The 26,139-nt window shown below is 47.1% G+C and overlaps 1 protein-coding gene across 3 annotated transcripts in view; it reads left to right on the top strand.

The window, feature by feature from the left end:
• TSHR (thyroid stimulating hormone receptor) overlaps positions 1-26,139 on the top strand; it is a 143,938-nt gene that overhangs the window by 18,488 nt on the left and 99,311 nt on the right. For 2 of the 3 annotated variants that reach the window (XM_072116749.1, XM_072116746.1), the window contains exon 1: positions 3,610-3,716. The exons of the other annotated variant lie outside the window; for it this stretch is intronic. The gene's annotated coding sequence lies outside the window, so the exon portion shown is untranslated. Of the gene's footprint in view, positions 1-3,609; positions 3,717-26,139 lie in introns of those variants that run through there. 3 annotated transcript variants of the gene reach the window in all.

Raw genomic sequence — 26,139 nt, 5'->3', positions numbered from 1 at the left:
ACGAGGAGCTGCGCGCCGAAGATCTTCGGTGGGAGGAGAAAAGAGGCTATTGGGGCGTGGCGTAGCCGCGCCTTGTAACCTCAGCTGCGGCTACTCCATGCCCCAGTAGCCGCATAAGAGAATTTACATATAGGGATAATAAAACTTATCAAAAAAGTGCGGGGACATGAGGATTAGCCCTTAAAAGGATGGCTGGATGCATGCATACGTCTCTTTGCAATCGCCTCGTGCAACGACTGCTGACACCATGCATAAGATAAGATAAGATAAGATAATCCTTTATTTATAGCGAGGAGCAGGAGCATCTGGAAAGGGAGATGTTGTCAAAGACAAACAGCTCCCTTTGGCAGAGGTACTGTAGCCTTGACTGGCTGAAATGGCATGTGTGCCACTGGGTGCTGCTGCTGTTGCTGCGGTGACAGGATAGACCTTCACATCTGTACCACGTTTCTCCCAGGGCATTGAATGGTGACGCTGCATTTGTTGACGCAGGGCTGTGCTGCCAATGTTAGCTCCCTGGCCCCTTCTTCACTTTCTGCCTGCAGATGCATCATATACACACGCTCGGCTCCTCTGGTGTCTTAACAAAAAACTGCCACACCACCGAGGTGGTGATTTTACTGCCAACACTCTGCACTGAGTGATTACCAATGCCGCTGCCTCGCTGAGCCCCTGTGCCACTGCTAACTTGGACCTGCATAACAGGGTTTGTCCCCCGCGGCCGTTTGGCTCCCATACTTGCACTGCTGCCACCCTGCTGACTCACGGCCACAGTAGCAACTTGCTGCCTGCTTCGCTGCCTGACGCGCAAGCTGACACCCTCTTCTCCTGACGATGATGATGAATCCCTGGCTTCACCCAGCTCCCAAGTGCAATCGGCTACATCATCATCGATTTGTGTTTCCCTGTCACTGCCTGACACCCAGTCTCCTCAACGGTCTCAAGTTTGCACAGCCCGACTACTGGCAAGTGCAACATAATCTGCCACTCACTACTTTCCCGCCTACTGCACAAAGCAGCGGATGTCTGCCCCACCTCTTCACTGACAAGCAGCTGCTGACTGTCCTCAAGGAGTTCGTCCTCGCTGTATAGTGGTTCTGAGCCCAGACCACCTAGTAAATCTCTGGCTGAGGGAAATAAACAGGACAGACACTGGTTGAGGACAGGTGAGGGCCGATGACCTGCTCCTGGTCCATGTCAACTAATTGTTGTATCTAACGAACCCATGGACTCTTGGCTGAGGTTGTCAGATGTCATCTGGGAGGAAGTGGGTGACCAAATCAAACAATCGTCAACCTTTGGGTTGTTTATCAACACCTTGCCGCTAGATGACAATGGCAGTTTCAGCCTCACAGAGTTACCCCTGCCGCTATGTTGATTTGACACGGATCAACTTTATCTACCAAAAAAACTGGAAATTTGAGGTATACATCGGAGCAGATATCATGTATGATGGATTTTACATAGGTTTCTTCCTATTCACTTCAGCAACAAAAAAGAACTGCTATTTGGGGTATACAGATCCCCAAAGCGGACACCCTTGGAGCAAAAATCACTACAGCACAGTACACTACAAGCAGCTGGACGCTACAGACAGCACAAGCAGACTTGTCACAGTTTGTTGGGATGAACTGTCAGAGTCTCTTAGGGAAGAATCAGTGGACCCTCTGGACCACCATGGGAGATGATGGTACTAGCTGACACCCTGGACTGGAGTCTAAGTGGCACCTGGTCTTCACCAGAGCCGCCGAAAAGCAGGAAGGTCTTGCTGCGGCGCTGTGCCACCAGGTCATTCCACGTGTGCGACTAGGCCCATGGTGGCAGCCAAGGTAGTACTGAGATGCTGGACACAGTCCGAGCCTGGGGTGACAGCAGGAGAACAGCTTGGGAAGATACGCTGGAACTCAGGGCATGGAACACTGGAACGGTACAAGGAACACACAGCCAGGAACTGCCACATGGTAGGCAGGAACGGATGACGGGAAAACAGCAGGCATGGGAAACACAGGAAACAATACTGGAATCTCCGGAACACGAAGGAACACTGGAAACACAGTAACACTGGAGGGCTTTCCCTTAGCAGGAAATGATGTTAAAGATCCGGTGAGGCAGGAAGGGAGTTGCCGGATTATAAGTCTGAGTTGGATTAACCAGGGCCAATCAGAAGCCAATCCTGAAGAGCTGGCACACGCGCCCTAGACGGAGCGGGAGCGTGGAGTGGTGAGTATAGACCTGGGACCGGGACAGCGGGGACCGTGGCAGTGGGGACCACACCACCGAGAGGTGCACGGGTGACAAGGATCACGGGAGCACCTGTGACAAGACTATGGACCCCAGAATGATGGAAACCCCCCAGAAATTACACCATTTTTGTTGAAATATAGCATGAAAAAAATGTTGCGACATTTTTCACAAATTCATCACTTATATGACAGATTTCTCAGATGCAGAGCATGAAAGTGAAGCAAATGGGCTTAATTTTTATAGTGCTGTTCCTCCTGAGTTCAGAAATACCCCAAAGTGGCATAAATATGTTCACTGGACTTATGGCAGGGCCTCAAGTGACAATGCAACGATTTTGAAGCTTTTAAGGCTATTTCCCAATATGCTTTGCATGTCCCATTTTGATTTACACTAGCCTTTATAGCCAGAGGTACCTCTGTTTAATAAAAGACCACATTTAATATTTTTTTAAGGTGTTTTGTATGTATGCTTGTGTTGTTCCCTTGTTTTATTGGAACAGCTGTGCTGAATATCTGAAATATTGAAACACATTTTTTATCTAAAACGTCCACTTAGAACCTAATTTTCATGCAACGGCATAAATGTGGAAAAATATACTTTAACATTTATAAGGTTATTTCTCCTGCTTTCATAAAAAAATACTGCCTGGACACATGGTAGAGCCTGGAAGTGGTAGAATTGCACAAGGATTCTGAGGTCTTCATTTACTTTGTATTCATCTAGGGGAAGAATTGGAATTATGGAGGTGGTGGAGATTAAGGGTTCAAAGTATAAAAATTAATTTTAAAAAACTGGTAAGTCCAGGGATGTGTGGTAAATGAGTAAGCAGTTTTTTTATACAAAGACCAGGGTGGGAGGGACATGTGTCGCACTGATATTTTGTGTCTTTGCGTTTGCCATTTTTGAAGCAGACAAAACATCTCTTCTGGGGGTGACTTTTTTTCTGATGGGGGGGCACTACTCTAGGAAAATGCTGCCCAGGAACAATTCTGCAGACAGCAGTCGCAGAGGTAGAACTTTCTCCTCCCTTTGCCGCATCATCAAAGAGACATTTAAAGGGTTATTCCAGGAATCAGCATAATTCATATACAAATGAGTCAGTAAAATATAAGCTTATATGTAATTAGTTGTTATTTAAAATTTTGCTCCCGTTAGCAGAAAAATGCTGTGACTGTGACTGTAATAAAGAATTAAAATACTACTGGCCCTTTAATCAGTCCGTTAATTTCCTCTGCGCGGTCCGTTGCAGAGCAGCCACAGGACAGAAGATGGCCGCTGGTCACATGTCCACATCACATGTCCTGCACCTTACTGGGCAAGTCATGTGGTCACCACTTCTACGTTTGGCTGTAGTCGGTTGGTTGCAGTGCATCCAGTATGGCCAGTGTTTTGGTGATGGCAGTTACACATCATTACTGATGTAACAGAGCAAGAAAACCATTTAGATCATCACTCGGAGCACAGTATAAGAGGTAGGAGGAGTTACTGAGAACTAAAGGATCTTGGGACTTGTAGTTTCCAGTGGCAGCCATCTTGGTGATAACTTTAGAGAGGCCATAAAATTTTGTGAATCATAAAATCAAACTATTTAAGCTCCATTTTGTGACTAATGACATTAGGTTTTGTTACATTCATTTATTTATAGCATTATGGGTTTTTGTATCAGACGTTCATATTCCCGGAATACCCCTTTAATTATCTTCTCCTGGTATTCCAGGTATTATCCCTGGTAACTAGTGCTCCTAAAGATGACATAGGAGTTGTACAATGCCATTTGGATAAAATATACTGCCAGCTTATTGTACCACATTTTACATTTCCACATGGCATTGTACGGTTTGAGCATCTGGTAAGACATGTCCACTCCCCCCCATGAATGTATTATAATGCTGAATGCATAGTGGACGTGAAAAGAGGACCCCAACCTGCAGGGTTTGGCCTATTAGGGTCTGGGAAGGTGCATCTGATTCCTGCGGACTGTCCCACATGCCAGGCACTGAAACAAGGGCACACTTGTGTACCAATTAGTCTTATTTTTCATTTTTTTTAGTTTTTTTGACAAAAAAAAGGAACTGAAAGCTCCCTGACAGACGGACGCTGAATGACACTGATTGATTCTAACACTAATACTGACTTTAAATTTTAGCGTTTTTTTAAAGTTTTTTTGACAAAGAACAAAGAAACTGAAACCTCTCATGGATTGAGAGTTATCAGGACTGATCAGTGAGACAGACAGTTACTGATGCTGACACTAACTGACTCTGACGGACGCTGACTGATGCTGACAGACACTGACTAAGGCTACATTCACACGATGTATGCCCGCCGTACCGTAGTACGGCGGGCATACATCGGCGCTGCGGAGAGGAGCAGGGGATGAGCGCTGCTCACCCCCGCCCTTCTCCATAGGGAGATACAGCGCACGGTGCCGTAATACGGGAAAAGATAGGCACGTGTGCTGCACTGTACCGCTCCCGTACAGGGCCGTGAGCCCATAGGAGTGCATGGGGGACGTATATCGGCCGTATATACGTCGGCCGTATATACGTCCCCCATACTGTAGTGTGAATGTAGCCTAATGCTTACTGACATTGACTGACGCTCACTGAGGCTCACTGACGCTGATTGACACTGACTTTTTTTTTTAGATTTTTTAACAAAAAATAAATAAACTGGGAACTCCCTTGTAGTGTGGGAGTTATGGGTACTGATCACAGAGGGGCAGCTGTGATCAAAGGGTTACAAATGGACAGTTCTGACTAAGGGGACAGCAGAAGGACCTGTATGTGGCACTCCCAGTTTCCTCTACTTTAGTGTACAAAGAGGAGGAGAAGGAGAATGAGGAGGAGGAGTGCATACATGAGAATTATTCAGGTTGAGCTGCTTTCACCTGGTGGAGAATGGAAATCATGAGAAATCCAGGCTTTATTCATCTTGATAAGCGTCAGCCTGTCAGTCGACAGGCGTGTACGCTTATCGGTGATGATGCCACCAGCTGCACTGAAAACCCGCTCTGACAACACGCTAGTGGCAGGGCAGGCAAGAACTTCCAAGGTGTACAGCGCCAGTTCGGGCCAGATGTCCAGCTTTGAAACCCAGTAGCTGTAGGGAGCTGTGGGATCATTTAGGACGATGGTATGGTCAGCTACATACTCCCTCACCATCTTTCTGTATAGATCAGCCCTACTCTGCCGAGACTGCGGACAGGTGACAGTGTCTTGCTGGGGTGACATAAAACTGGCAAAGGCCTTGTAAAGCGTACCCCTGCCAGTGCTGGACAAGCTGCCTGCTCCCCTACTCTCCCTCACTACTTGTCCAGCAGAAGTACGCCCTCTGCCGCTAGCGCTGTCAGATGGGAAAGACTGTTTGAGCTCGTGCACCAGGGCCTGCTGGCATTCATGCATTCTTACACTCCTTTCCTTTACAGGGATGAGAGTGGAAAGATTTTGCTTGTGCCTTTAATCAGTGCTGGGAAAAAATTCTTTGAACGCGAGGGTCACGGGATAGGCAGCCTAGCATAAAATCTGCCATAGTCCCAACGCGCAAGAATTCACTCCCCTCACTGGCCGACTCTCCATTTCCTCCACCTCCTCCGATACGTGCTGAGAAACACACCTGAGGGTGCTTTGGCTATCAACAAGGGAATCTTCTTCCCCCGTCTCTTGTGACGAGCGCAAAGCTTACGACTTCATGCTGACCAGAGGCCAAGCAGCGGGATGGTGAGGCTGATGATGGCGGCATCGCCACTGACCATCTGTGTTGACTCCTCAAAGTTACTCAGCACCTGACTGACCTGACAAGCAGTTCTGGTGGAAGTTGACATCTGGCAGTCTACAATCATTCTGGAATTCGATCTCGTAGGCACATTGCACAACAGCCAGTGAGCGGGCAGTTGCAGGCAGCGCTGCGCTGCCCTGAGAGTGAAAGCATCTGTGGTCGACTTTCTGAAATGTGCACAGGTACGGCGCACCTTCGTGAGCAAATCAGACAGATTGGGGTATGTCTCGAGGAACTGCTGAACTATCAGATTTAACACATGGGCCAGGCAGTTGCCGAGTTGCAGAGATGCCACCCAGTTACGGCCGTTGCCTGGCTTCAGGTTCAGCGGTACCAGCCACAGATTGGTCTGCGCCGTGATGCCCTGTAATAGCTCTTGGGCGGTGTGCCTTTTATCGCCTAGGCACAGCAGTTTGAGCACCGCCTGCTGTCGCTTAGCGACGGCACTGCTGCTGCGCCTAGAGCTACCGACTGATGGCGCCATGCCCACGGATGATAATTCGGAGGAGGAGGTGGAGGAGGGGTGGGAGGAAGAGGAGGAGGCATAGTAGGCCTGAGAGTCCATGACCGAGGTAGGCCCCGCAATCCTCGGCAGTATATGAGCGGTCCCAGGGTCAGACTCGGTCCCAGCCTCCACCAAGTTAACCCAATGTGCCGTCAGCGATATATAGTGGTCCTGCCCGGCAGCACTCGTCCACGTTAGGTGGACCTTGTCAGAAACAGCGTTGGTCAGGGCATGGATGATGTTGTCTGACATGTGCTGGTGCAGGGCTGGGACGGCACATCGGGAAAAGAAGTGGCGGCCGCTGCCGCCATGAGGTTGCGAAAGGCCTCGGTCTCTACCAGCCTATAGGGCAGCATCTCCAGGCTCAGTAATTTGGAGATGTGGACGTTGAGGGCTTGGGCGTGTGGAACTCTCACGCTCCAGCTGAACGCTGCACATAGAGACATTGGTGGACGCTGTGTAGGATCATGGAGGCGAAGGTGTGGTTTTCGAGCGGGAGGTATTTGTGCCGGGGTCCTGGGCAGGGGCTGACTAGGAGAGGCAGCAAATGACACAGGGGAAGGAGCAGTGGTGGGCCCGGGCCGGAGGTGAACGGCCTTGGTTCCATTGAGTGGGGTGTTTTTTTTTTTATAATTGTATTTTTATTAAAAGTTTAACAAACAATGTGATGACACATGTCAGCAAATAATCAGGCAGTAAAAGATTTTTTTTTTTTTTAAACAATACATACAAATAAAGAAAGTCAGGATTTGTCGGATCTGAGAATGCAAGCTTTCAACAATCTGCTTCTTTAACTAGGGATTAACCCTTCATCAAACATATTTATTATCCGGATCTCCACCTCGCCCCTTCCTGGCACGATTCCTGAATAGCAGAGACCGGGATAGGATCCTGCAATTAGCCCGGCGCCTTCAAGAAATTAGAGTGGACAACACCAAAGTCTCCATCTTCCCAGACTTCTCCATGGAATTACAAAAGCGGAGAGCTACCTTCGCGGAGGTGAAGCACAAACTACGAGACAAACATATTCCCTACTCCATGATCTACCCCGCAAGACTGCGAGTGGCGGACGGAGACCGAGCTGTGTTCTTCACATCCCCGGGAGAGGCAGAGCAGTGGCTTCGGCAGAAGAGAGGATCACCATCCCGTTAAATGGCAAAGTGAAGAAATTACAGACTACAGGACAGGTCTAAATATAGTTTGGTCTTAGGCCTGCACTATTACACATCACTTTGTGCACTTTCAGTTATATGTTTAGTAAATGTTTCACAGGCTGTAGAGAGCGGTTTCAAAATTAACATGCAGAGGTGGGATGACTCCCATAATACTATGGACTACAAGGTAGAGGGACGGAGGGGCATATACCCATCACCAACTAGTTCCACTCATTGGTGAGGGTATCCCCAAGGCACTAGCCACTTGGTTAGACCACACAGCACCACGGCTTTATAGCTGCCGGCGCTAAGACAGTTGTTCTTTATTTCCACAAGTTACTGTCTGTTGTAGGTTAAATGTTTCAATTTAATGGTAGGGTGTATTCATTGGATCTGCAGGGCCGCAACACGATGACTTCTAAACAGACCGCTCACCTCAGGGTGCCTCACATACATATCTATTGGGCAATCCTGTTCCACCACTAAATTACATAGGAATATGAGTGAACTCAGAATTTGCTCTTGGAATGTCCGGGGCTTAGGCACGCCTAGAAAGAGACTGATGGTATTTGACCAGATTAGGATCCAAAACCCCCACATAATAGGTCTCCAGGAGACCCACCTGGAGAAGAATAGAACTCACATACTAAATAAACCATGGGTACAGTGGGCACAGCATTCCTGCTATACGACTGCTTCCAGAGGGGTATCCCTTCTAATACACAGATCCCTCCGATGGCAAACTCTATCCTCTCAGGCAGACGACGAGGGCCGATATATATTTGTTCATGCGCGCATTGAAGGCGCACCTTATAATGTCCTGTGCATATATAACCCACCTCCGGCCTCTAGAGGCATTCTACAAAAAGCGGCCTTATTCGCTGCATCATACCCCCCCCCCCCAACATCTATTTGCGTGGGGGACTTTAATATGTTACTACATCCCTCTCAAGACAAGCACCGCACACAGCAGAATCAACCACCACCACCTGCATCAAATATCTTAGACCCCTTCCTTAAAGAAATGGGATGGGTTGTCCTTTGGAGACACTTACACCCAACAGACCTAGTATGTTCGTGTCACAGCGCAACCTACAACTCCCTGTCACGCATAGACTACATTGTAGGGACGGCAGCACTGTCCACTCGTATAAAGGATATTAGATACTTGCCCAGGGGGACATCAGATCACTCCCCTATGCTATGCGTCATCCATGGCACAAACCATTCAGCGGCCCATAAACTCCGGATACATGCCTTCTGGTTAGGGCTAATTGGGCCACATGACAATACACTGGCACAGCTGTAGTCTTTCCTGGAAGCTCACCAGGGGGCTGGGTCTGGGGAAATGCAATGGGAAGCTCTGAAGGTGTTTCTATGGGGATGCCTGCAATCCTCTATTAAATACATAAAAAGGGAGGCTGTCCGCAAAGTATCAGATCTAGCTGCAGAATGCCGCACTGGAGCAGAATTACATTGCACACCCCTCAGATGAGAACAGGGATCTGTGGTTACATACTGGACGTCTGTACATAAATGCATTAACAAGTAGAGCCAACACAAAATTATTCTATTATAAGCAGACTGCATTTGAATATGGGAACCAGTCAGCCAAACTCCTGGCCCATGTAGCTAAGCAGAACTCGTCTTCCCCTCCCATTCTACAAATCAGGTCAGAGGCAGGAATAGTATTGCAGAACCAGACTGACATAGCATCCAGATTTACCCAATTCTATTCTGACCTATATGCATCTTCCCTGAACAGGACCCCGGGAGAAATAGAAAGTTACCTGGAAGGTACCCTCTTCCCTAAACTAACCAGCGAACAGGCTCAAAGTCTCAAGGGCCCCATTACACTAGAAGAATTGGAGGAGGCAGTAGACGGCCTAAACAACAATAAATCCCCAGGTCCCGATGGCCTACCAAAAGAGGTGTACAGCAAGTACAAAGAGCTGTTGTATCCTAAACTGCTAGAAATGTATACTGAATCCTTTAGGGCAGGGAAACTACCAGACTCCCTTTCGGAGGCCACTGTGGTAGTATTACTGAAACCAGACAAAGACCCTTTAGAATGCGGGTCGTATAGACCAATAGCATTACTCAACACAGATTACAAGATTCTCACCCGGGTCCTGGCGACCAGATTGAATAAGGTCATATCATCACTTATCCATCATGATCAGTCTGGCTTCATGCCCGGACGGTCCACTACAGACAATGGGGGATATTTATCATACGCTGGCGCTCGTGCGCCAGCGTATGATAGCCCCGCTGCTGCAAATTCGCAGCCCGATACATGAAGAGGCTTCTGCCTCTTCATGTATCGGGCTGCCAGTTGCGCAGCGTTTATCCTACGCCAGGCCCTGCCTGGCGTAGAAAAAAACGCAACCGGCGACTTTTCACGAATGAAAAGTCGCCAGCAGCAGCGAGTGCGGCCGGGCCCCCCGCTCGGCCGGCCGCGCCCCCCCTTCACGCCCCACTGGCGTGAAGGTGGCGGATTGGGGAAAATAATCGCAAAAGCTAGCAATAAGCTAGCATTTGCGATTATTTCAGGGCCTCTGCGCCAGTGGCGGTGCGCAGAGGTCCTGATAAATATGCCCCAATATAAGGAGGGTGCAGGTAATTGCTCAGATTGGGCAAAGATGTGGAGAGGACTGGGCACTAGCATCATTAGACACAGCTAAAGCGTTCGATTCTGTAGAATGGCCATTCCTAATGGAGTGTCTAAATCGATTTAATTTTGGCCCAAATTTTCGCAAATGGATTTCCATCCTATATAAAACGCCAAAGAGTAAACTACTACTGAACGGCTCCCTCACCCCAGAATTCCATCTGCATAGGGGGACTCGCCAAGGTTGTCCGCCATCCCCTCTACTCTTCGCTCTTGCGATGGAGGCTTTAGCTATCAATGTAAGAAGAGACCCGGAATACACAGGGATTACAATAGGCAGCAGGGAAGATAGAGTCGGCCTTTACGCTGATGATATGGTTCTCTTCCTTTCTAACCCAACAGCCTCGCTCCCTAGAGCAATGGACATCATTAACACCTTTGGCTCCTACTCCGGCCTACAGATAAACTGGTCCAAATCAGTGTACATGCCCCTGGGTGCCTCCCCCTTGAGAGGACCTGAAACCCTGTCAGGACTCAAAGTAGTTCACCAGTTTAAATATCTAGGAATAATAGTTACTAAAATTCACCAACACACCCTACGGCATATTACTGACCCCTTACTGGCATTCATTAGAATGAAGTACAATGCGTGGAAGTCCTTACCCCTCTCAGTAGCTGGCCGCATAAACTTAGTGAAAATGATCATATTACCAAAATGTTTGTAAATCCTACAGCACGCTGCGGTGCCAGTTCCAAAGAGGTTTTTCTCTGAACTACACTCCAACACCGCCAAATTCATATGGGGGAACTCCAGATCAAAATTCAGTTTACAAACACTGCAAAGGCCTAAAGAGATGGCCGGTATGGCGCTCCCTGACTTTTATCTTTATTATTTAGCAGGTCAACTGCAATATCTATATCATTGGGTAATCCCAGGCTCGTTGCCCAATTCACATTTAACATCTCTGGAAGACACAGAGGGGTGGAGACAAGCAGGAATACAAACTTTAGCAGACTTATACACTGATGGGGTGCTGGCTTCTTTCTCAGACTTGAAAACAAAATTTGAACTAGACCAGAGAAGGTTCTACAGGTACCTTCAACTCCGGCATGCCCTAGAATCACAATTTCCACACGGTCCACCACAGATATCTAAATATCCACTCATAGGTGTATATAGAACTCAGGGTCCACGGGGTTTGGTGTCGCCTCTATACACCCATCTGATTACGCAAAAGGCGGAGCATTGCCCACCGCGCACTTTGCACAGATGGAAACAACTCATGCAATCATCCTCGGAGGAGATTGACTTCGAATTATTATCTTCTCACACCAAAGTGTCCCCGTCCATAAATAACCGTATGACACAATTATATATTTTCCATCAGGCATACCTCACTCCGGTCCGCATGCAGAAAATGGGCCGGGTACATTCCACTGCCTGTCCTAGATGTGGCTCCTTGGAAGCTGACTTCATGCATATGATATGGGAATGTACCCCAATAGCAAGATTTTGGAAACATGTTACAGATTTTCTCACTAGACTTATTACCCTGACGGTCCCATGTGTACCTGAGGTGTGCCTCTTGGGGGTCTTATCAGAAGAAGACTGGACACATTATCACCACATTTTCCTACGGGAAACATTATTCATAGCAAGAAAATGTATAGCGCTCCGGTGGTATGACCCCAACACGCCGACAACATGAATGTGGAAAGCACAAATCAATCAAATGCTTCCCTATGAGGCAGTTTTATACAAACACAGGAATTGTCCAGATAAATTTGGCCAAATCTGGGGTACTTGGTGTGACTCGGGTGAGACACACTATTCTCCTCATAGACTCAGGGCATTACTTGCAGAAGAACAATCTGCAGGTTGACAATGTCTATCCCATCGCTGATAAGTTACTTGGGCATGAAGCGTAAGGTATGGGCCCGCTACACCCCGGACCCTAGGGAATAGATCAGGGGCACTCAGGCTAGAGCTCACTCAAGGGGCTCAAACCTTATTAACTAAACGGCCATAAGATAAGGATACTTTAACGGCACCTACAGATCCAGAGTTACCAGAATCACCCGCAAGTAATGTTTTGTTTGCTTTGCAATGTTCATATGGTTGCATTGTATTATGACATGGCGTATACCTATGATACTACTGTAACACAATAAACCACAGCTATGGAGACACACATGCTGTAGGGTAGGCGGGTGGTAGAATGTTTGAGCAACTACTGGAAGAAAGTGTTTCAATTACTGTCACAATCCTTTTCTTTTTGTGTACCAATAATTGTGTATAATGCAGCTGTACATTTATTTCATGATTCTATTCAATAAAGCAGTTAAAAAAAAAAAAACATATTTATTATACAGCGATTCTCCGGTCTATGACCGTACAATATAAAATGCAAACAGGGTTGGGACCTGAACATACGCAACCAATAACCTCATGTGGTGCCTGACGTTGTTGGCCTTATAGCTGAGGTATGCAATCAGACTTATCCGCTTATGTGCTAGCACATTTCCAGCAAAAGTCCTAATACACAAGAAAGGAAAAGAGAACCAGTAGAAGAGACACAGGGACCTCAGTCATACCCACAAGGACAAAAGACAACATATGAATCTCAAGACAGAGCCTCCCCCAGTTGGGCGCCCACTTCACTCCTCCCCGCGCCCCAACTCCTCCGCCCAGAAGCGATCCCACTGTTCCCACACTTTATCAAAGGCCAAAATACGATTATCCAGGGAGGCAATTAGGGACTCCATAGTGCGAATACTTCTCACTCTGGAGAGGAGGTCCTGGCGGGAAGGGGGGGCCTGCCTCTTCCAGAATTGCGAAATCAGGCATCTGGCTGCCGTCAGAATGTGTAGGCACATCTTGGTGATTGTCTTGGCCAAGGGCTGGGGAGAGACATTCAGTAGGTAAAATAGAGGGGAAAGTGGGACATCTACCGCTGTGACTGCTTGAATAAGGGCCTGCACCTCTTGCCAGAAGGGCTGTATGAATGGGCAGCTCCAGAAAAAGTGCTGAAGGGTCCCGCCGGCGAGACCACAGCGCCAGCAAGTATCGGGTGTGTCCGGAAACAGTTTATGTAGCAAGGAGGGTGTATGATACCATTGCATCATTAGCTTGTACTGGTTCTCCTTGTACGTGGCACAACGAGACGTCTCTGCAGCCCTCCGCCAAATCAACTGTCAAGTCTCCTGCGGTATCGCCTCCCCCACTATGGCCTCCCACTTGGTCATGTATGGATGCAAGATCACTTCTTCTGGGTCTGGGTGCAATAACACCATGTAAATATCTGAAATGAGACCAGCCATGTGGGTAGCGTTTTTACAAATGTGCTCAAATACCGTGGGTATCGAGACCGTTTCAGTGCTCTCCAGGGATTGTAACAAGTGCCTAACCCGCATGTAATATAAGTTGGCGGAGGGCGGAAGATTGAACTTATCTTGCAAGTTCTCAAATGGTAGAACCTTCCTATCTCAGTAGTCCACAATATCTTCAAATCTGAATAGACCCTTTTCATGCCAGGGCTTGGAATCCTGTGCACTCCCTGAGCATTGCAAGGAAGGAGTATGTAAAAAGGACTGCATTGGGGAACACTGTGACACCAAAGGGAATTTGTTCATACAAGCTTTCCAGACTCTGATTGTGAAAGCAATGAGACCTAGCAAGGAGCTAGGTGTCGGGGGAGGTTTCTTAGACCAGAGGTAGGAGTTGGGATGAAAGGGGGCTAATCACAATTTTTCAATTTCCATCCATTTGGAGAAAGCCCACAAGGTGGACCAAGCCGGAATTCGTCTCAGGTGAGTCGCCCAATAATACTTAATTATGTCTGGGACTGACAAGCCTCCTCTGGACTTATGGGATAGCAAAACTGATTTGGAAATCCTATGTCTCTTTTTGGCCCAAATAAAATGCAAAATCATCGCCTGCAGAGATCGCAGGACGCTCAACGGAATCGATACCGGTAGAGTCTCGAATCCATAGAGCAGTTTGGGCAAGATGGTCATTTTGACCGCAGCTATCCTACCAAAAAGAGACAGGAGGAGGGAGTTCCACTTATCCAGCAGGGTTCTTATCTCCCGGAAAAGACCGGGGAAATTCTGCGTGTAAAGGGAGCCATAGGAGGGGGTCAGCAGTATCCCAAGGTATTTGATGGCATCTGTTTTCCAGTTATATTTGAAGGTTTTAAGGTTGTCCACTAGGGATTGCGGTAGATTAAGCGTCAGGGCCTCCGTCTTGGAGGTGTTGACCTTATAACCGGATAGACGCCCGTACTGTAGTAACCGAGCTTGCAAATTGGGCAGGGAAATGAGGGGTTGGGTTATGGTATCATCTGCAAACAGCGCCAATTTAAATTCTTTATCTCGAAGTGCAATGCCGTGTATGTTGGGATCTTGCCTGATGATGGAGGCCAGGGGCTCTATGCACAGTATAAACAGAAGAGGGGATAGCGGGCAGCCCTGTCGGGTACAATTTTGGATCTGCAGAGGTGGGGAAGACGCATGCGGGAGCTTAATTTGAGCTGTGGGATTTGAGTATAGCCCTTTCAATGCCTGAAGGAAGGGACCCCGTATGCCTATTTGTTCTAGAACCTGGAACATAAAGGGCCAACTGAGGCGGTCAAGCGCCTTCTCAGCGTCCAGGCTCAAAACTAACGCTTGATCACCCCGTTTGTTAACCAAATCAATAACATCAATCGTTCTTCTGGTGTTGTCACCCCCCTGCCGACCAGGGACAAATCCCACCTGATCTTTATGGATCAAATGGGGGATCCACTGGATCAGACGGTTGGCCAGTAATTTTGTAAAAATTTTTAGATCCGTGTTCAAAAGTGCTATTGGCCTATAGTTAGCACACTCAGTCGCATCCTTTCCTGGTTTGGGGATGAGGGTGATATACGAATGGGTGAGGGTCTCAGGCAGGGGTTCACCTTTAAGAAAGGTATTAAATAGCTTCGTCATTCGGGGCAACAACACATCAGAGAAGGTCTGATAGTATAAGTATGTGAGTCCATCCGGCCCAGGAGACTTCCCATTAGGTATTTCCTTTATTACCTCTCCTATTTCATCCGGTGTTAGTTCTGAGTTAAGAGCCTCAACCGCCTCCCGGGACAACCCTGGAAGGGAGCAAGAGTCTAAAAAATCCACCAGAGCTGCTTTCCTGTGATTTTCATCTCGGGGCAAGGTGTCTGGCAGGGAGTACAATTTGGCGTAAAAATCTTGGAAGCGGGATGCTATAGCTCTTGGGTCATGTAGTAGGCCCCCAGCCACGTCCCGTATGACATGGGGTACCTGATGGTCTCTTTTTTCCCTCAACTGTCTCACCAACAGGGAGTGTGGTTTATTGGCCTGTTCATAATACTTTTGTCTAGTAAACACAAGTAGCTTTTCTACCGCTTGGGTTTGAATTTCCCGGAGCTGCTCCCTCTTCTCTGTCAGCCGGCGTAGGCGACTCTTAGTGGGTTTAGCCAGGAGTGCTGCCTCTTGTTTGCCTATCTCTTCTTTTTGAGTCTGGCCCCTTGCTCCATACAGTGTCCCCTAAAGACTGCCTTGGGAGCCTCCCATATCATAGGGATGGAGGGTATAGATTCCTCATTGAATTGAAAGTACTCTTTCAGAGCTGCAATAAGCTCTTCTTTAATTAAGGTTTTTTTTTAGAAGGGACTTATTTAAGCGCCAGTGACAAGCCCTGACTGAGAAGAAATCCTCCTTGAGTGCCAGATGGACAGGCGCATGATCTGACCACGAACTATCCCCCACCTCTGCAGATTGCATCAACCGCAATATTTGTATATCCCCGAACCAGTAATCGATCCGGGTGTGCGTGCCGTGCGGAGCGGAATAGAAGGTGAAGAGCGGTCGCCCGGATTACCCACCCTCCGTAGATCGTACAAAGCGAATCGTCGGATAACCCTACGAAAGGCCGTCGAAATGCTGTTTTGGGATCTTGCTGGAGGTGTTGGGTTAATTGCTAAGCGGTCCATAGTTTCTGAGAAAATTACGTTGAAGTCACCCCCCAACAGTAATGGCGCAGGTGGAAGTTTGGCTAATTTATTCAGGACTTTGGTGATAAACCGAACCTGAGACTTATTAGGGGCATACAAATTGCATAAGAGAATTGGCGACCCAAACATTTTACCCTGAATGATAATTGTTTGTCTGTTTGTTTGTCTGTTTGTTGCCTTATCTGTCTGCCTATTTTTATGATTGTTATCACAATTAGTATTGAATAAAGTTCTCATCATTTTATACTTTACTGCATATTATTTGCGTTTTTTTTTTTTTTTTTTTCTTATGGGTTTTCTGATTCTGACTTAAGGGGGTGGTTTGGGGCCCCAATCTCTACCCCCCTGTCTTATCTTTTTGGTGTGCGATTTATTCCTGTGAATATTTTGATTTACAGAGGATCTAACCTGGGATCAATATGGATTTTCGGGCCAAGGAAACGACATGGCGGTCTGAAGCGGACGCGCTGTTTGGCAACAAGGGGGCAACTGCAGAGGATCCAAATTTAAGGAAAGTCAAAGAAACTAAATTAAAATTTAGAAATCTATTACACCGCCGCACTAAGATGTGGTGGAATAAAATATCTCTGGAAACATACATTCAACGTAATCTTATACCCAGAGGTCTGAGAATTCAAATATTTCCATCTTATGGTCTTGATGATGCACTATTTACTACTAAATGGGAAGAGATCTGTACTAGAAGCTCCCTATCATTGATGCAAGTGATCATCGACCATAATACCAAACAGATGGAAAACCTTGATATAGAAATCTCTAATGTACAATTACAAATTAACCAATTGCTATCACCGACAGAACAAGAGTTGTTTAATACTGAGATCAATGATGCCTTCAAAGTCTGGGAAAAACAGATTAAAGACATGAAGGCTAGGAAATTCCAGAGAGATGTGCAGGATGAGACCCTGGGACGCATTTACAAATGGAAGATTCAAAAAGACAATCTCCGTAGTCGATCTTCGTCTATGGCATCCCTATTATCAATAGGGGCAGAATCCAACATCTCCCAGGATAGTCACGAATCTCGTTCGAGAAGGGGAAACGAACGCAGGTTTGACCCCTATAGAAGACAGCAACCCAGGAGGTGGGTGAGAGAGGAGAAGAATAATGAACGTAGCAAAACATCTCTTAAGGTAATCAATCTATCTGATGTGGATTTGACCTCTGCACAACTTGAGGTATTGAGTCTAGGTATGTCGTTTTCACCTGTCTCACCCTTTGATTGTTTTTTGGCAGTGAAAGACCTCCACTTGTTTGCTCGCAAACTTGTTTTTAAAAAACACTTTCATCAGAACACTGACCTGGAACTTTTTCCGTCCTCCCATGAACAAGAAGCACTTAGATCTCTAGAGGAACTGCTTGAGGAACAACAGGACAACTCAGCCAACAGTAAGTTCCCCACCGGTTTACTTCCCAAATCAAAGGCTTTTCCTCCCTTCTCGGGACATCCAAACATTGAATTGTTTGTACAACTAGTTTCGAGAGACCTGTATAAACTATCAAGGAACGGTGAGAAAACACAGAACTGTACCCTTGCTCAAAGAAGAGCAATTGATCAGCTTGCGAAAATGAGGGATGTAGTTATCAAACCCTCTGATAAAGGGGGCAATGTGGTGGTATGGCCAGTTAAGGCCTATGAGAGAGAGGCCTTACGCCAATTAAGAGATTCTTCTTGTTACAGGAAACTCACATTCAACCCCCTGAACAAGTATACGGCGGAACTGACAATAATGTTGGAACGGGCACTTGAAGATAACATCATTACCAGGAACCAACTCATGGCCCTACTACCCAAATACCCCAAAGTGTTAAGCTTCTACTTACTCCCAAAGGTGCATAAGGAACTGAACAATCCTCCGGGACGTCCGATCGTTGCAGGAATGGAAAGTCTGTGTGAACCTATTTGCAGGTATGTGGATCATCATCTCTACCCATTAGTTGAAGAACTGCCCTCTTACCTGAAGGACACCACTGATATTCTTAGGAAACTGGACGGCATCTATCTAGACAAAGACATGTATTTGGTAACATGCGACGTAGAGTCCCTGTATACGTCCATCCGTCATACGGATGGCATAGAAGCGGCAAGGTTTTTTCTAAACATGTCTGGGAAGGACTCAGACTTGGTGTCGTTTGTGGTGTCCCTTCTTGGGTTCGCGTTGACCCATAATTTTTTTATCTTTCGGGAGACCCTCTACCTGCAGCTCCAGGGAACAGCGATGGGTGCCGCTTGTGCGCCCTCTTACGCCAACCTGTTCCTGGGGCTGTGGGAGAGGGATATCTTCCTTACGAATCCGAAACATCATATAGAGAAGGTTCAGATGTGGTCACGCTATATAGATGATGACGTCATCATGATATGGCAGGGTACTGAAGATGAACTCCATGAGTTTATGTCAGACTTAAACACTAACTCTCTCAATATCAAACTTACTTACAGGATGGGGAGGAACGACATTGAATTCCTGGATGTATTGTTTGATGTAGATGAGAATGGGCTAATCAGAAGTGATGCCTACAGGAAGAAAACCTCCACAAATTCACTGTTACATGCATCATCATCACACCCTGCAAAACTAATCAGAAGTATACTAACTGGACAGTTCCTTAGGATCCGAAGGATTTGTTCTACGGACTCAAACTTTGAGAAACAAGCAATAGACATGAGGGCACGATTCCAGGAGAGGGGTTATCCGATGAGAACAATTGAGCAAGGGTACCAACGTGCCAAGCGAACGAAAAGAACGGATCTTCTTACCCGTAAGATCAAAAAGTCTGGAAATGATGATCAGGTGAGGTTCATCACCACATATGATTCTCAAAGCGACGCTGTTCGATCTATTCTGGTGAAACACTGGTCGCTATTACGGATTGACCGCACATTGGAACAATATCTTCCAGCACATCCATCCATTACCTACCGTAGATCAAAGAATCTTAAAGATTATTTGGTCAGAAGCTACCACAGGGGTCAATCAGTGAATAGACTCTTCGGTTCGAAGGGTCCTAAATGGGGCTCAAGGTCATGTGGATCGTGTGTTGCATGCCCAAATGTGGAGACGACCAACACGTTTTGGGATGCCTCCCATCAGAAAGAGTTTACCATCACTCATCACATTAACTGTACCACTGTAGGTGTCGTTTACTTAGCGACATGTCTGTCTTATGTTGGTCTCACCTCTAGGGAGCTACGGAGAAGAACCAGAGAGCATGTCCTAGGGATCGAGGCCGCCAAGAATGAGGAGGTTGACAAACATTTGAAAACTCTTCCAAGGCATTTCAAACTACACCACAACTGTGACGGCTCACTTCTCAAGGTAAGAGGCATCGATAGGGTTCTTGTCGACAATAGGGGTGGCAATTGGAGACGCATTCTGGCGCAAATAGAAGCCAGATGGATTTTTAGACTGAACACTGTGGTTCCTAATGGGCTTAATGAAAATTTAAGTTTTGTATCGTTTCTGTAAATATATGTTTCCTTTCTTTGGATCCCGGTGCTGTATAATGTGGAGCTGATTGATTATCGGTATTCCCTATTTTTTATATATTTTTAATTTCTTTTTCTTTTATGTTTTTGTATTCTCTCTTGCCTTTCTTCTTAGCTAGTTGGTTTTGTCCTTTCAAGCTACTGGACCCTATGGATCGACCCCCTGGATCTTTTTGCTGGACTCTCCCATCCCATCTCCTGGTTATCGCTATACTGATGTCCCCTCTCGATCGACCGGCTTCAATTCCTATGCCTCGCTTCCTGATAGCCCTCCTAATTTTTACAATATTTTACTCAGATTTAATTATTGCACTTGTCACTTTTTGCACATGGGGAGCACTGCATGATATTCACGTTTTTGTTTTGTATACTTAGCACGTTTCATACCAATGCACCAATTTTTTCTGTTTTGTTTATTACTTGTTCAATGATTATGAAATGTTTTTATGTATTGATTATGTATAGTGCTATCATAGAGCTTAGGTTTCATGCATTCTGCACTTTATAAAACCTGCACCTTTTGTATGTATATACGCTTATTTACCATATATGAATTTTCCCATGCACTAGCACTTTTATTCTATCCCTCTGTGGATACCTTAATTCACACATATTCCCTTTGGATTCATATATTGTTCGCTATTATCTTATCACCTCTTTATTTCCCCCATGCTTCGGCTTTATCATTATCCACCACTATATATCTACTGTTTCTCAGCAGTACATTTTGCACATTGGTGTAATACCGGTGTTCTCCTTTATACTGGGTATATGTTACCTTGGAGATCTTCTCGATGTCTCCGGTCACCTGAGAGGGCGGTACAATTTCTAATTCCGCCCCTATTCCACCTCGGGCTCCGATCTAGTAGCTTAGGTCAGGTGACTCTGATTCCGTCACGCTCTCGAGTCATGTGACTTATCTCGCGATAGCCGTGAGGCGTCCCGCAGTTATGGGTAACTACGTTCCAGGTCAGGGTAACGCCCACATCTCCCAGGCGCTCGTCTATTCAGCTACTCTGATTGGTCCACGGGTATTTATATACCGATTAGTTCCACCTTTCAGCACTCCCCCAGAGGAAGCCATTCCGTGGCGAAACACGTGTCGGGGCTGTGTTTCACCTAGGGACCGTGGTCTGTATATATGTTCATTTGTATTCTCCTGGTTTGTAATTTTCTTATGCTGACGATTTGTGTCTTATGTATTCAGCTTCTTGTTCACAGGAGTTCTATATTATTGTTACACCCGGTCTCTTTTGATGAATTGTTTGTCTGTTTGTTGCCTTATCTGTCTGCCTATTTTTATGATTGTTATCACAATTAGTATTGAATAAAGTTCTCATCATTTTATACTTTACTGCATATTATTTGCGTTTTTTTTTTTTTTTTTCTTATGGGTTTTCTGATTCTGACTTAAGGGGGTGGTTTGGGGCCCCAATCTCTACCCCCCTGTCTTATCTTTTTGGTGTGCGCCTGAATGATAATGTATCGCCCATTGGGATCCGAGGTCACCGATTCCGGGACAGGAAGTAGAGAATAAGATCGCTACTCCCGCTTTTTTATTGTCTGTGGAGGCCATATAGGAGACGGGATATAGGTGCCTCGCGAAGTTTAGGTTCCCTGTGGTGTCAAAGTGCGTTTCCTGCAGGAAAACTACATCAGCTCTAGACCTTTTCAGCCCATTGAGCGCTAGGCGGCGCTTACGGGCTAAATTGAGCCCCTTCACATTCGAAGTCAAAAACTGAACCATGATGAGCTAAACAGTTAGAGCGTGGATATGATGCGGCTGATACACCCTAAGCGGGTTTTACCTTAGACCGGCTTCTGACGGGCGAGGTCTATACACTGCTACTGCCACACCTCCTTTAAGTGCAGAGAATGGAGTCCCGTGTGCACAGCACCCTAGAGCAACAGGGAGACAAAAACGACACAAACACAGACACAACAGATACCTAGGAGGACAAACACTCGATCCGAAACAACAGGAAAGGGGGAACAAATAAAATAGAACGATCAATCTATAACTAGAGAGAGGAGGCACCTCCTGTCTCCAGTGTAGGCCTAATCAGACGATCTACCCCTAGACTCGGGGAGCACTGTCGGCTGGTCTAGAATCCTTCACCACCTAAGGGTTAGGAGGAAAAGGTCTGAGCAAGACCTACTTACCGAGGGTGTTGTGGCAACGGAAGCCTCTAAAAGGCTATAAACCTTGTAAAATACAAGTCGATAACAGCTTAAGAAAAGGATTAAACAACAGATTACAATAAGACATCACACTGGGAGAAGCACCCCAGCGCCTTAGTGCACATGTAGTTAACAAACTTAGAGAGGAAGTACCCCGGAGGTACACCAAGATAAAAGAAAACTCCCCTCCCCCCGGACCAACATAGCTAAAGAAATTAACTTCAAAGGATATGTAGCAGGGCGGTCAGCCGCCTTCAATCACACGAGGCCCTGGAGAAGGTTCTATTTCTCGGTTTTCGTCGCTTCTGCTGGGGCTGGCTTCCCTCTTGCCTCTGATACATCGGTGGAGGGAGAAGGTCCCAGTCATCCATCTCCGGAATCGGGATATCCCAGACCTTGCAGAATTCTCGTAGGTCCGCGCTCGCAGATAGAGTGGTCGTGACTCTATTAGTAGCTGACAGAGCAAATGGAAAGTTCCAACGGTAGGAAATCCCGTGTTCATGTAGCACATTCAGCAAAGGTCGCATCATCCTTCTCTTCTGTAGCGTAATTCCTGACAAGTCCTGGTAAAGCGGCACCTCTGCACTGTTAAAGGTGACGTCTCTCTTACTCCTTGCCAGGGACATAATCCGTTCTTTTAGCTCGAAGTCATGAACACAGCAGATGATATCTCTTGGGTTCGCCCCCATCGATTTAGGCCTCAGTGCTCGGTGCGCCCTGTCAAGCTTAACTTGTGCCTCCGACTCATCCAGCAATGCAGAAAACAAAGCTTGAAGAGTAGAACGGACATCCTCCTTACCCTCCACTTCGGGGATGCCCCTCACCCGGATATTGTTGCGTCTGCCCCTATTATCCAAGTCTTCCAGATGTCTGGCCATATCTTGTATCACAGAGGACTGAGTACGCAGGACTTGTTGCGTGTGTGAGATTTGGCGTTTCGTATCCGCTTGTTCATAGACTGGATATCGCACCTCATCTCCGAGAATTCGGATTTGAAGGTTTCTTTAACATCCGCAATCAGACATTTAAAGTCCTCTTTAGTGGGCAGATTCTGCAAGTGAGTGTGCCAGCTTAAGTCAGGGGCTGGTGTTCTCCTATCCGCAGCAGAAGCGGTGAATTGTTGCTCGGGTGGGGACTCCCATTCTGGTGAGGGTGCGCATAACGTGCCATAGCAGGGGTAGCACTAATGTCATCTCCAAATGACTGTGACAGCGGAACATACGGGATTCAGGGTGTAAACACCCCTGGTTGCGGGATAGTAGGAGATCTGAGAGGCGGCATCTTTGTTTGAAAGTCCTCTTGGTCTGATGCCGTGGGGGCCAAGCTGTCCTTGATAGGCGAGGGATGGGTAACTTGGGAAGGTTGCTCACCTTCATGCTGCTGCCTGGGAGAACCCTGCTGTGATTCCTGTGTCGATGCACCAGAAATTTGGCGCTGCTGCGCCAGAGTGGAGCCCTGCTGTATTTGTGGCGCAGGGGCGCCACGATGGCGACCGGAGACCGCATGGTGTGGGGAGGCGTCCGCATGGCCTCGTACCTGTGACGGCTGCACGGTGGCGTCCGGGGAGCTGCGTTTGCCTGCAGGAGCTGTGGGCGACAACTTGGTCCCTGGAGGAGCTGATGGAGCCATTTTCGCTGGCATTCTGCTACTGGGTGCAGACCCTGCCGGTGGTTCAGTGGCGGGAACGGAGCGGAGGTACCGGGTAAGTGCCGTATTCCCTCCTGATGCAGCTGGTTTTGGTCCAGGGGTCTTCACTCCCCTTCCAGGGGTCTTTCTGGGTTTGGGGGCCAGGGTAGCTCCTCTCTTTTGGGTTGAATCAGGCACCGGCGTGGCAGAGCTCTCTCAGTGTGCGGCCATCTTCCTTGAGGTCCAGCCACGCCCCCCTTGAGTGGGGTGTTTAGCATTCATATGCCTGCGCATACTGGTGGTAGTTAAGCTAGTAGTGGTGGAACCCCTGCTGATCCTGGTGTGGCACAGGTTGCACACCACAGTCCGTCGATCATCTGCTGTTTCTTTAAAGAACCTCCAGATTTGAGAAAATCTAGCCCTCGCCATGGGAGCTTCACTACGTGAAACATTTGGCGCTGATGCACCAACTCTGGCCCTGCCTCTGCGTCTGGCCCCACCACTGCCTCTTCCAACCAGTTCTGGTATAGGACTCGCCTCCGTCTCAGAAGCACTGACTTCACCCGGCCTATCAACCCAGCTTGGGTCTGTCACCTCATTATCCTCCAATCCCTCAGTCTGCTCCCCCCTCGGACTTCCTGCCCTGACAACAACTTCACCACTGTCTGACAACCGTGTCTCCTCATCATCCCTCTGGGGGGGGGCAGACTGGGGGGAAGGAGGTTGAGGGGGAGGAGCTGTAGGAGTGCTCACTTGGGTAACATGGGTGGACTGCGTGGCTCAACATTTTCCAAATAAATGTCTATTTATAGACAAAAGAGAAATATAAACTGTAAATTTTTTTGGGTAATTTTTTTTTTTAGGTTTGTTTTTCTTTAGGAATTTAGAAGAACAAAATGTGCAGACTGTGCCTAATCCAATCAAACCCCCAATAAATTGTCCCACTTAGCTGTTTGAAATGTGTGTCACTAAGAGCCAAAAATAACATTCGCAAGTCTCCCTGCAAATTCGTCACAATATGGTAGTAGCTGCACTACTAGTGCCAGCAAGCCCAGCCACAAGCAAATTAAAAAAACGGTATTGTAGCCCTAAAAAGGGCTGTTGGGTTCTTGTAGACTCACTCCTGCCTAACAGTAATCTAATATAACACCCTAACGCTATCCCTGCAGCAGCAGCTCTCTCCCTAGCGGCATCCAGACACAGAATGATCCGAGCAGCGCGGGCAGGGGCTAGTCTATTCCAGGGTCACCTTATCTGGCCAGCCAACCACTGCTATCGACATGTAAGTGTACCACGTAATGCTGGGTGTACTGCAGAGTCTCCTGGCTTGTGATTGGCTCCGTTTCTGGCCGCCAAAAATCAAAACGCCGCAAGATGACATTTTCTCGAGTTGGCAAAATATTAGTCCGAGCAACGAGCAGTTTCGAGTACGCTAATGCTTGAACGAGCATCAAGCTCGGACGAGTATGTTCGCTCACCTCTAGTCATTGGGGTCATTTACTAAGGGCCCAAATCGCGTTTTTACGGCGGGTTACCCAAATTTCTCAGTCTTAGCCTTCAGGTGTCCAGGTAGTGCCTCACCTACTGCTTCTGGCCTGCAGAATAAATCATGCTCTAACGAGGTCTGTGACCCGCACCTGTGGGCTATACAAAAGCCCAGGACCGAAGCCCGGATGGAGTAGGAGTCCCACTACCAGCCTACCCCTACTCCATAATAAGCAGGCCCAGTACGGACATTACCAATGTGTCCATGTTAGCTAGGCCAACATGGACCAAACAGACTATTCCTGCTTACTATATGTCTGCATTAACCCTTGGGTTACTGCAGACAAATCCAGGGCTTTTACCACACACCCTTCATCTGCCTGTATGACAGATAGCGGTTTTCCCACACAACACCTCTTACTTTCTCACAATGGACACAGCTCTTCATACAGAAAGGTTTGAAACTTTGATAGAACTTATCTTTTTTTCAGAAAAAGACAGTTTTATTATAAAAACTCTTTGACAATTCTATATAGGGAAATGGGGGAGCCAGAAAAATGGCTCCTTATGACAGATTCCGTTTAAAAGTTTTGTCATCAGATCTGTGTAATCATGTGTTTGTGTTTGTTGTAAATAGTGGCAGGAAAGTGAAAAGTGAAGTACCCGTATATACTCTAGTATAAGCCGACCCGAGTATAAGCCGAGACCCCTAATTTTACCAACAAAAACTGGGAAAAACTACTGGCTCGAGTATAAGCCGAGGGTGGTAAATGCATTGGTCAAGCCCCCTCCCAATAGTATACAGCCTGCCAGCCCCCAGTAGTATACAGCCTGCCAGCCTCCAGTAGTATACAGCCTGCCAGCCCCCAGTAGTATACAGCCTGCCAGCCCCATGTAGTATTTAGCAGCACCTAGTAGTATACAGCAAGCCCCTAGTACTATACATCAGCCACCAGTAGTATACAGCAGCCCCTTGTAGTATACAGCAGCCCCTTGTAGTATACAGCAGCCCCTAGTAGTATACAGCAAGCCCC

The sequence above is a fragment of the Engystomops pustulosus genome, chromosome 7, assembly GCF_040894005.1.
Source record: "Engystomops pustulosus chromosome 7, aEngPut4.maternal, whole genome shotgun sequence".
In the NCBI taxonomy this organism is placed as follows: domain Eukaryota; kingdom Metazoa; phylum Chordata; class Amphibia; order Anura; family Leptodactylidae; genus Engystomops; species Engystomops pustulosus.
The sequence above is the reverse complement of the archived record's forward strand: the minus strand, read 5'-3'. Positions and strand labels throughout refer to the sequence as shown.